Below are 12,572 nucleotides of genomic sequence, written 5' to 3' on the forward strand. Positions count from 1 at the left end.
CACAGGTCGGGAACCCTGTACAGGGACTGTGTTGACAAAGGTGTGAGGCCTGTATTTCCAAGGGACTTTTATTGGCTCCATAAATCAAGTTTGATTCCTTAAAGGAAAGCACACAATTCCAGTCAAAGCCTTGGTAAAATAACCAGTTTCTTTAACTGTGACATGTTACAAATGAAAACAGATTCTTATTGCACTTATGCAAATAACTGTATTGTCATAAGTTAAGAATACTCACAAATAGTTTCTAAATTCTGTAGAAATCAGGTAGAAAGAAATGAATATGCTCCAAATTGTGTTCACAGGAGTGTATTTTACTCAACCATTAAAAGCTGTAAATAGCTTAAAAGTTTTCTTGACTCTGAAAAATGAAACAAAAGATCAGCAATGTTTTAGCAAAAAGTTTAAAAGATCACTTCAGACTTCTATTATTTTAGTCCATGTAGTTAATTTCTCTTCTGCTTGATATTCATAAATATTTCAGCTCTCCATGAGTCCTGAAAGTTATTCCTCTATTCTGATGTCACAATCATCAAAGTTATCAGAAACCTGCATTCAAAAGCACCTGTTAGAGTTTTATAGTTGATTATAAAACCACCTTCTAAAGACAATTGTTCATAGATGACAAAAAGTTTTAGGGCAATCATAGCCAAAGACAAGGAAATTTGTTACCTCTGTGGCACACAATAATTTAACACAACCATTATAATTATTGCTGATAATGTACATTAAGCTATCAGAATTATAGGAGTTTCCCATAATTTAGGGACACATGCTAATAACTTATTTATACAAATACAGCCTAAGGAAAACCAAACAATATTTTATATCTGACAATATTTCCTGTACAATTTTACACCAAATAAGCAAAATATGTCAGTTTTGGACTTTAGGGAACCTAATATCTTAAAGGATTAATTAGGTGAGAAAATATATAATTTATAATTACTTTTTTTGTGATAAGGAGTCTTGCCCTGTTGCCCAGGCTGGAGTGCAGTGGCATGATCTTGGCTCACTGCAACCTCCACCTAGCAGGTTCAAGCAATTTTCTTGCCACAGCTTCCAGAGTAGCTGTGACTACAGGCATGCGCCACCACACCCAGCTAATTTTTGTATTTTTTTAGTAGAGACCAGGTTTCGCCATGTTGGCCTGTCTAGTCTCGAACTCCTGACCTCAGGTGATCCACCCACCTTGGCCTCCCAAAGTGCTGGGATTACAGACGTGAGCCACCATGCCTGGCCATAATTTATAATTTGATTTGGAAAGTTTGTTCAATATCAAAAGTTTAAAACACCTGATATCACAAAGTACCATTACAGATCACTGTAAAATAAGTAATTTCATTTAACCAAAGTAATATCTCAAGGATTAAAAAAAAAAAAGGTAAAACCTTTATTCTTTGAGAGAGGAGACTTAATTTTCCAAACAATAAGCTCTAATAAAAACAGCATGAAGCCAATTAAATTTGTTTTTCAAAATTTTATGAACAATCTATAAAATTTTAATCTTTACCATAAAATATAACTTCCATAAGCCTTTTATAATCTTTATTCAGGAGCTGGTTAACACCTCAAGAAAATCTTGTTAATCTGACACAGGGGCCTATATACTGGTCTTGCATTAGTGTGCCTTTGACATTGATGATTAATTTATAGAGAAACTGAACTCATTTTATCTCTTAAAATTGGCCTTTACAATCTCACATGTCTACCTCTTCCACAATAGTCCCTAGGCCTTGAGGAGTTGAATAACTTTAATTTCTGGCCCTGTGTCTCAGAAATGCAGTTTATTTTGATTGGCATCTTCAACTGGGACTGAAGATGGGGTTTTAATTGCTGTCAGTGTTTAAAATTCAGCAGGACTTGGCATCCTTTTTAGACCTAGGAGTCAAAGCCCTGTAACACAGTGTCACCAGTACTTTAAAAGAAGAAACAGAGAGACACACAGATGTAATAACCTTAATTTTAAAAAAAAAATTTTTATCTGTTTTTTTCTTAAGCAAACTAAAACTTAACAATAATATGATAACTTGATCATATAAAAGTTTTTTTAGGTCAGGTGCGGTGGCTCACACCTGTAATCACAACACTTTGGGAGGCCAAGGCAGGCAGATCACCTGAGGTCAGAAGTTCTAGATCAGCCTGACTAGTATGGAGGAACCCCATCTCTACTAAAAATACATTAGCTGGACATGGTGGCTCATGTCTGTAATCCTAGCTACTCGGGAAGCTGAGGCAGGAGAATCGCTTGAACCCAGGAGGCAAAGGTTGTGGTGAGCCAAGATTGTGCCATTGCGCTCCTGCCTAGTCAATAAGAACAAAACTCCATCTCAAAAAAAAAAAAAAAGATTTTAAACATAAATCCTCTCATTGTGACTTGGACCATTCACGACATGCTTGGACTTTCTGGTTTGGCCTGAACATCCTTCTTTCTTTCTTTTTTTTTTTTTTTTTTTTTTTTGAGACGGAGTCTCACTCTGCCACCCAGGCTGGAGTACAGTGGCCGGATCTCAGCTCACTGCAAGCTCCGCCTCCCGGGTTTACGCCATTCTCCTGCCTCAGCCTCCGGAGTAGCTGGGACTACAGGCGCCCACCACCTCGCCTGGCTAGTTTTTTGTATTTTTAGTAGAGACGGGGTTTCACCATGTCAGCCAGGATGGTCTCAATCTCCTGACCTCGTGATCCGCCCGTCTTGGCCTCCCAAAGTGCTGGGATTACAGGCTTGAGCCACCGCACCCGGCCACGTCCTTCTTTCTTAAACAACCAGTTATTTTACTCTAGGACCAAATGTACCATACAAGATTCTTTCTCATATGAAAGTATTTCTTTTTCAGCTTTCTTACCAATAAAAAACACTTCATTTTTATCATTTATTTTACATTTATCTTATTTCTGGGTTCCTTTTCCCTTGTTTTACACATGACCTTTAAATAAGCCTTGAATTAGATGAAAATTGTTCACATTTTTTAAAAGGACACCCTTTTTTAAAAAGAATATCTCCTTACAAATATATTTTTATTGGAAAATACCCAAATAATGACATATCTATTATGTAATTTAATATAATTTAGCTTCTAAATTATGATGTTTGTCCACAAGTATGTATCCCATTACAATTACCAAATTATTTTATTTTAATTGTTTTCTGTTTGTTTGTTTGTTTTTGAGACAGAGTCTCGCTTTGTCACCCACACTGGAGTGTAGTCACATGATATTGGCTCACTGCAACCTCCACCTCCTGGGTTCAAGCAATTCTTCTGCATCAGCCTCCTAAGTAGCTGGGATTACAGGCATTTGCCACCACACCCGGTTAATTTTTTTTGTATTTTTAGTAGAGGTGGAGTTTTGCCATGTTGGCCAGTGTGGTCTCAAATTCCTGACCTCAAGTGATTCACCTGTCTTGGCCTCCCAGGGTGCTGGGATTACAGGTATGAGACACCATGCCCAGCCTAATTGTTTACCTATATTGTTCATGAAAACTTCAATAGTCATTGTTTAAAGTTATGGAACCACCACTGCAAAATTATAACTGAGACAGTGAAAAGATTCGACCTAACTGACTCCATCTTGCTTCTAACCTCCAAACTGTCCCTGTTCATTCCTGGACTTTGGGAGGAACTTAGCTTATAGTTTAGCTTTGAAACAAAGAAAATAGCAGTTCTTTGCCAAAACAAACCTCATTACTAGCTGTGGACTAGACGGCCTAAAGCCACAAGATTAGAAGTTATGGTAATTTTATTAAATAATTCAAGATGTAGCTATTTTCATTAAACCAATATCAATGCCTTATTTATTAAAGACTATAAAAGCAAAGTTTTATTCTGTCTTGGGCTGGGTTTATAATTTTGTAAGCTCTATGACAAATTTTGACAACTTATAGTATTTGGCAGGGATAAGTATGAAATTGCTTGATTAAGAAATGCAAACAAAAATGTATGCTGGCAATTCTTAAGACATTTCTAATATTATTTTACCAATAATCTTAAAGCTAGTTTATTTATTAAAGATTTTACTTAAGTTCTGTAAACTTGAAAAAGCATTTGACTAGTCTTTTCTTTTTTCTTGATAAAGCATGTAATTCAAGCGCTTTTACTCTTCTTTAAGTCAATTAATTAGAGCTCTTTTATATATTTTCAGTAGTGAAAAATTAGATACACAACACATAAATACATAGACATATTAGGCATGCCTATCAAGGTACATCTAATAGATTCAAAAAACCCTTTTTTTCCCCCTATCTTAGACTTTCAGATTCTTGATAGCCTGCTTCACAACCCTAGGCAGTTGGTAAGCAAAACAGACTTAAATTTGCACATTAAAGGAAATAACCCAGGTGAAAATTAAATAGCAAAATTTACATCATAAGATACAGAGAGAGCCGGGCAAGGTGGCTCATGCCTGTAATCCCAGCACTTTGGGAGGCTGAGGCAGGTGGATCACCTGAGGTCAGGAGTTCAAGACCAGCCTGACCAACGTGGTGAAACTCCATCTCTACTAAAAATATAAAAAATTCTATCCTGGCTAACATGGTGAAACCCCGTCTCTACTAAAAATACAAACAACTAGCCAGGCATGGTAGCGGGTGCCTGTAGTCCCAGCTACTTGGGAGGCTGAGGCGAGAGAATGGCGTGAACCCGGGAGGCGGAGCTTGCAGTGAGCTGAGATCACACCACTGCACTCCAGCCTGGGAGACACAGCGAGACTCCGTCTCAAAAAAATATATATATATATATAAAATTAGCCAGGCATGGTGGTGGGCACCTGTAATCCCAGTTACTTGGGAGGCTGAGGCAGGAGAATCACTTGAGACCAGGAGGCAGAGGTTGCAGCAAGCCAAGATCACGCCATTGCACTGCAACCTGGGTGGCAAGAGCAAAACTCTGTCTCAAAAAAAAAAAAAAAAAACCCACCAATCAGGCGCAGTGATTCATGCCTGTAATTCCAGCACTTTGGGAGGCCGAGGTGGGTGGATCATGAGGTCAGGAGATCGAGACCATGCTGGCTAACATGGTGAAACCCTGTCTCTACTAAAAATACAAAAAATTAGCCGGGCATAGTGGCAGGCTCATGTAGTCCCAGCTACTCGGGAGGCTGAGGCAGGAGAATGGCGTGAACCTGGGAGATGGAGCTTGCAGTGAGCCACGATTGTGCCACTGCACTCCAACCTGGGCAACAGAGCAAAACTCTGTCTCAAAAAAACAAACAGACAAACAAACAAACATGAAGGCCTTTTAAATACAAACACACACATGCTCTCATATACACATACATCTTGGATGTTAGCTTTTAATTAAGCCGACTTTAACCATTAAGCTGCTTTAATTTTTTTTTTTTTTTTTAGGCCAGGCACGGTGGCTCACACCTGTATTCCCAGCACTTTGGGAGCCTGAGGCTGGCAGATTACGAGGTCAGGAGATCAAGACCATCCTGGCTAATGTGGTAAAACCCCATCTCTACTAAAAATACAAAAAAGTAGCCAGACGTGGCGGCACACACCTGCAGTCTCAGCTACTTGGGAGGCTGAGGCAAGAGAATCGCTTGAACTCAGGAGGTGGAGGTTGCAGTGAGCCGAGATTACACCACTGAGCTGCAGCCTGGGCAACAGAGCGAGACTCCATCTCAAAAAAAAAAAAAAAAAAATTTAAATCTCATTACTGAAGCAGCCTCATTGTCTGGGGTGATACACAAGGTTCATTGTCTCACAGCCACGAAGATCAAGGACACAAACACACAAGAGTGAGGTTAACAGTGGAAGGTTAGGGCCGAGCATGGTGGCTCATGCCTGTAATTCCAGCACTTTGGGAGGCCAAGGTGGGTGGATCACCTGAGGTCAGGAGTTTGAGACCAGCCTGGCCAACCAGGGTTTAGAGGAAACCCTGCCTCCTCTAAAAATACAAAATTAGCTGGCCGTGGTGGCAGACGCCTATAATCCCAGCTACTTGGGAGGCTGAGGCAGGAGAATCGCTTGAACCCAGGAGGCGGAAGTTCCAGTGAGCCAAGATCGCACCATTGCACTCCAGCCTGGGCTACAAGAACTAAACTCTGTCTCAAAAAAAAAAAAAAGCCAGGCGTGGCGGCTCACACCTGTGATCCCAGCACTCTGGGAGGCTGAGGCAGGTAGATCACCTGAGGTCAAGAGTTCGAGAACAGCCTGGTCAACATGGTGAAACCCCATCTCTACTAAAAATACAAAAATTAGCCAGCCATAGTGGCAGGCCCCTGTAATCCCAGCTACTTGGGAGGCTGAGGCAGGAGAATCACTTGAACCCAGGAGGCAGAGGTTGCAGTGAGCCAAGATCGCACCACTGCACTCCAGCCTGGGCGACAGAGGGGGACTCCGTCTCAAAAAAAAAAAAAAAGATTGGAAGTTTAATTGGCAAAAGAAAGTGAATAGCTCTCTGCTACAGAGAGGGGTCCTGGAAAAGTGGATTGCTGGATCCACAGTGAAATGCAGGGAGTTTTATAGATGAGTTGGTGGGGAGGCAGTGTCTAATTTACATAGGGTGCAAAAAACTGGTTACAACCAGGTGTGCCATTTGCGTAGGGCACGAATCTCTGGTAGCCTCCATCCTAATATTTTATTTTATTTTATTTTATTTTATTTTATTTTATTTTACTTTTTATTTTATTTTAGACTGGGTCTCACTGTGGCAAACCAGGTGCAATCTTGGCTCACTGCATCCTCAACTTCCTGGGCTCCAGGTGATCCTTCCTTCTCAGCCTGTCGAGTAGCTGGGACTACAGGCATGCACCATCATGCCTGGCTAATTTTTTGCATATTTAGTGGAGATAAGTTTTGCCGTGTTGCCCAGGCTGGTCTCAAACTCCTGTACTCAAGTGATCCTCCTACTTCAGCCTCCCAAAGTGCTGGGATTACAGGTGTGAGCCACCAAGCCCAGCCTCCTAATATTTTATCATGCAGATGGGTTCTGCATGATAAAATATTATGCCCGAGCTGTGCCATGTTACCCATTTCTTTCTTACTGTACACATGCTAACAAAAAAGGGAAGATGGAGCCTCCATGTTAGACATGCTTGGTCCCCAGAGAGCCCTTTTCTATTGACACAGCTGCCAGCATTCCTCTGTGCAAGCTTCCAGCTTGCTTATCTATGTTTGCAGCTCGATTTTTCAGGCTTCTCTATTTTAGGAAAAAAAAAAAAAAGATTTTGAGGGACTGCTTATTGTTAGAGGGGAAGCTCTGCCGAGGACTTTTTGTCCTCACTATCTGCCTAAATAATTTCTTTCTACCTCCTGTGTCATTACCATGTTTCAGCTAGGACAAATTGCTGCTGTTTCAGAAGTACCAAGTATCAAACCAGAAAGGGCTTGATTTAGAAACAAAACCCCAGGCTGTCATGGTGGAAAAAAGAAAGCAGAACCTTAGCTATTGAACTGCAGCTTGGGGCAACAGCCATTACTTTCAGTTTGGCCTGGCTAGCAAAAGGCGGCCTTGTTATGTAAATAAAGCCCCTTTAGTAGTCAGAATCAAAAATCTTCCCTCCTTTTTTTTTCTTTTGCTGGCCATTTTTCTCCCCCACCACACCACCTTTTTTGTGTGTGAGGGAATTTAGACATTTCAGAGGACTTGTTCCCCATTATTTGGAACTTCCTTTGTATTTGATCAAGTCGGATAGAGCTGACCAAACCCAATGGAAAAAAGACCGAAACAACAACAAAAACAGAAACAAACAAACACCACCAACAACAAAAAAGATGTAAACTTATTTGATCACTTAGTACTCTAATGGTAAGGAGAAATTAAGACCAGCTGGTTGTTAATTTTAACTTTAGCCACGACAATCCCCAATTCAGTTACTGACCTAGGGATGGATCTCAGGCTGTAGACTGCTCTCTACCATTTTAGAAGCAGGAAAAAAACTCACCTTCCCTGTTGGAAGCGAGCTGAAACTCTGTAAAGGAGTTACCTGCCTTCCATCGTCATGGAAACAGGAAATCTTGCCTTCCTTGTTGGAAGCAGTAAAACTCCAAAAAATAAGAGGAGTTGCAGAGCAAAATAAACTTTAGATTTCAACCAAATTTGAGGAGATCAGAGATTTTCTGGAGGGGGTGCTCTCAGGCCTCAGCAAATTGTCCTATTGGTTTGAGCCATGAAGTTAGCTGATGCTGGTCTCAAGCACTGATAGGAGATTTATCAAAGGTCAGGGGCATCCACAATCAGAATTGCCCTGTGGTTACCAAAATGTGAACCCCGAAAATCTGAGACAGGTCTCAGTTAATTTTGAAAGTTTATTTTGCCAAGGTTGAGGACACGTGCCTGTGGCACAGCCTCAGGAAGTCCTGATGACATGTCCCCAAGTTGGTCAGAGCAGTTTGGTTTTATACATTTTAGGGAGACATGAGACATCAATCAACATGTGTAAGATGAACATTAGTTCAGTCTGGAAAGGCTGGACAACTCGAAGTGGGGAGGGAGCTTCCAGGGCATAGGTAGATAAGAGGGAAATGGTTGCATTCTTTTGAATTTCTGATCAGCCTCTCAAAAGGATGCAATCAGATAATGCATTTATCTCAGTGAGCAGAGGGGTGACTTTGAATAGAATGGGAGGCAGGTTTGCCCTATGCAGTTCCCAGCTTAACTTTGTCCTTTAACTTAGTGATCTGGAGGGCCCCAAGATTTATTTTCCTTTCACAGAAGTATCATATAATATTGAACCAATAGAATGTAAGGCATATCTAAAACACCCAAAGCCCAAGCTAGCATAAAAATCCCAGGCTGCCACCAAACACTGGTGGACAAGAACACTACTCTCCCCGCATCTCTCTGGAATAGCTGTGAGGTCTTTATGACTCCCTTGTGCTGGTTAGGGTAAACGAAATCCACGACCAAAAGAATACTTTGATGAAAACAGCCAAGAAAAGCTGACCAAATCCTGGCACTAAAGTAGCATGGGGCTTTAGTGCAAAAACTATATTTTGTTAGTTCTCATCGCTAGCTAATTGAGCAATACACTGATTTTTATTAACTTGTTGAATGCGAATAAATGTGTGCATGGCAAGCATTAACTGGCTCACAGTTTTCTTGGTTGCCTTTTCTGATTGATATCTTTGAACTAGGTCTTTGCTGTAATCTAAGCAAAAAATTTAAATTAAAGAACAATGACATAATAGTTGGCATTCAGTTTAAATATATCGGGCATATTTATAACAGTTCACCAAGTATGTTTATTGCAGCACTGTTTGTAATGAAAAGGAAGTGTTAATTAATATATTCATTTGATGTAGTAATATGCAAACTATTTTTTTTTTTTTTTGAGACGGAGTCTTGCTGTGTTGCCCAGGCTGGAGTGCAGTGGCGCGATCTCTACTCACTGCAAGCTCTGCCACCTCCTGGGTTCACGCCATTCTCCTGCCTCAGCCTCCCAAGTAGCTGGGACTACAGGCGCCCACCACCATGCCCGGCTAATTTTTTTGTATTTTTAGTAGAGACGGGGTTTCACCATGTTTGCTAGGATGGTCTCAATCTCCTGACCTCATGATCCGCCCGCCTCAGCCTCCCAAAGTGCTGGGATTACAGTCGTGAGCCACCGCACCTGGCCAATATGCAAAATTTTAAATGAGACATATTTTCATGTGCTCTTATAAAGAGACTTCCAAGATATATGTGTCATGTAAAAAAGCAGTATGGGGTTCCACAGGTATAGTATAATTTCTTTCCTGTTTTAAAAAAAAAGTTTATAAGTAGACAATTTGTAGGGTCACTTCCATCAAAATGATTGAGTAAATTCAAGGGAAAATCCTTCCTTCACTCCAAACAGATCACATTAAAATGACAGGTAATATATTCCAAATACGTATTAAAAAGACAAGCCAAGTTCAATAAACAAAATAAGCAACTCTTTGAATTGTTAAGGGAAAGGTAACAGCTGGGGGCTTAAGTCACAGGTCTGCTGGGCCGCAGGACAAAAAACAGCACCTGCCAGGAACCCAGGTCCTTTGGAGAACTTACTGGATGTTCTGATGCATGACAGGGGGCTGTATAACATTATGACTGCTAGCTGGGCTCCATCCATTTAGAGCCACTTGCCTAGAGTGATTGAGAAGAGCAGAGAGGATGCGACCAGCCCAGCCTGTCCCCAGCCCTCTAGGCTGCCATGCAGAATTGGACTTTGCCCGCAGCTGGCTGGGGATAGGATCAAGCAACATACTCTCTGTATTTTTTTTTTTAATGTAATTCCCTTGGCTGTCAAATGTAAATTCTGGTTCTAGGCTGTGGAGACAGACTTGACACCACTCAACATGAAGGGATGCAGTGGGGAGAGAGGGAAACCTACAACTCCAAAGTGGACTGGCATATTTAGCATGCATTACAATCTTTTCCTAATGAAACTGACTCTGCTGGAGTACAAAAAAACTGCATTTTCTGAGCTCCCTCTGAGTTAGCATTCCTTGTGTCAATCACGTGCACACTTGAGAAATCTGAATTGGGATAAGGCTTATATGGGAAAACACTGGAGGACCTTGAGTGGAAGGTGTCTACTTTTCTAATATAAATTGTGGCAGAGGCATTGGGGTTCCTCAGCTAGCAGTAGCTTCCCGGTTTTGAAAGCTTGCTGCACCGGGCATGGTGGCTCATGCCTGTAGTCCCAGCACTTTGGGAGGCCAAAGCAGGTGGATCATTTGAGGTCAGGAGTTCAAGACCAGCCTGGCCAACATGGTGAAACCCCGTCTCTACTAAAAATAGAAAAATTAACCGTACATGGTGGCAGGCGCGTGTAATCCCAGCTACTTGGGAGGCTGAGGCAGGAGAATCACTTGAACCCAGGAAGAGAAGGTTGCAGTGAGCCGAGATCACGCCACTGCACTCCAGCCTGGGCAACAGAGTGAGACTCCATATTTTAAAAAAAGAGAGAGAGAGAGAGCTTGCTGCAGTTGTGACCCCAGTTTTGCTGATACCAACAGAGTTGTGTGATTCTGGAGGCAGGGAGTGGTTTCTAGAAGTTCTGCCTAAAGCAGTGCTTCTCCATTGAGTTTCTTTCAGTGTCTAGGGAAGGGCAAGTCTTTGTTGTACAGGCTTGTTCTGTTCATCGTAGGACATTTAGCTCAGTTGACACCTGCCCACCAATTGCTGGCAGCTGGCCCAGCTATTATGACAACCCAAAATGGCCCCACATATTTCCAAAAGCCTGGGGAAGCACTATCACCCATGGCATAAAAAATAAAAAAGCCCCCAAATCACATTGTAAGCCCTTTAATGCCAAGAAATAAACCCCTGTCATCTACAATGTTTCTGTCATCTACAATGAACCCTAACAAGGATACACACATGTGCAAGAAATTCACATACAAAAAACAAGCTAGCAAACTAAAATTTCAAAGCTCTTCATGAAAATTAACATCATGAAAGATAAAAAGCTTAATAAGCAAGAGAATTTATTCTAGAGTAAATGGAAATAATAGGCCAACTTGAAAAAAAATTTTAAATATAGTCATCCCTCATTTCTCAATTGTCTGCAGAGGATTGGTTCCAAGACTCTTGTAGGTACCAAAATCCCAGAATACTTAAGTTCCTTACATGATATGGTATATTTTTTATATACAATCTGTGTACATACTCTCCTATACTTTAAATCATCTCTAGTTTCTTTATACCTAACACAATGTAAATGCTGTGCAAATTGTTGTTATACTTTAAAATTTGTATTATTTTAATTGTTATATTGTTATTTTTTTCCAAATATTTTTGATCAGCAGGTGGCAGAACTGCACTAGGTGAACCCAGAGAGCCCACTGTAAGTATGTTTAATATTCTCAAAGATGAGAAAACAAAAAGACAAGACAACTAAATACACTAAGTAAAAAATCAGCTGGGCATGTTGGTGAGCACCTGTAGTTCCACTGCTTGGAGGCCGAGGCGGGCTTGAGTCCAGGAGGCGGAGGCTTCAGTGAGCCAAGATCACACCACTGCCCCTCAGCCTGGACAACAGAGACTCAAATCTAAAAAAAAAAAAAAAAAGTCTTAATGTCTACAAAACGTGAGAAAAAGAGAGAGAATTAAAATCAGTATTTCGGTCTTCAGCTGAGGCTAAATATCACCATCATAGAATGAAATGCTGAGATATAGGAACTAATATGAAGTTCTATTAGAAAGTTTTATTATTAATATTTCATTATGAAAAAACTTTAGTTGTCATTTTTAGAAAGTGTGACAGTTATGTGCTAAAACAATTTCTCAGTAATGCCACCAAATTATTAAATAGACACTCACTTTCTTGTTTGTTTGTTTTCAAGATGGAGTCTCTTGTCATCCAGGCTGGAGTGCAATGGCATGATCTCGGCTCACTGCAACCTCCACCTCCTGGGTTCAAGCCATTCTCCTGCCTCAGCCTCTGGAGTAGCTGGGATTACACGCGCCCGCCACCATGGCCAGCTAATTTTTGTATTTTTAGTAGAGACTGGGCTTCACCATGTTGGCCAGGCTGGTCTCGAACTCCTGAGCTCAGATGATCCACCCGCCTCTGCCTCTCAAAGCACTGAGATCATAGGCGTAAGCCACCGCACCCGGCCAACACTCGCTTTCAACTAAAGTAAATAAAGGAGTGATTTTTTTCTTTTT

At 41.0% G+C, this 12,572-nt stretch overlaps 1 long non-coding RNA gene across 1 annotated transcript in view; it reads right to left on the bottom strand.

Moving 5' to 3' along the window:
- LOC105474087 (uncharacterized) overlaps nucleotides 1-12,572 on the bottom strand; it is a 17,072-nt gene continuing 4,500 nt past the window's right edge. Inside the window, exons 2-3 of the long non-coding RNA XR_982665.2 lie at nucleotides 236-358; nucleotides 1-97 (exon numbers count right to left, since the gene is read on the bottom strand). This is a non-coding gene — a long non-coding RNA (uncharacterized lncRNA). The remainder of the gene's footprint in view (nucleotides 98-235; nucleotides 359-12,572) is intronic.

Source organism: Macaca nemestrina, chromosome 10 (genome assembly GCF_043159975.1).
Source record: "Macaca nemestrina isolate mMacNem1 chromosome 10, mMacNem.hap1, whole genome shotgun sequence".
Taxonomy (NCBI): domain Eukaryota; kingdom Metazoa; phylum Chordata; class Mammalia; order Primates; family Cercopithecidae; genus Macaca; species Macaca nemestrina.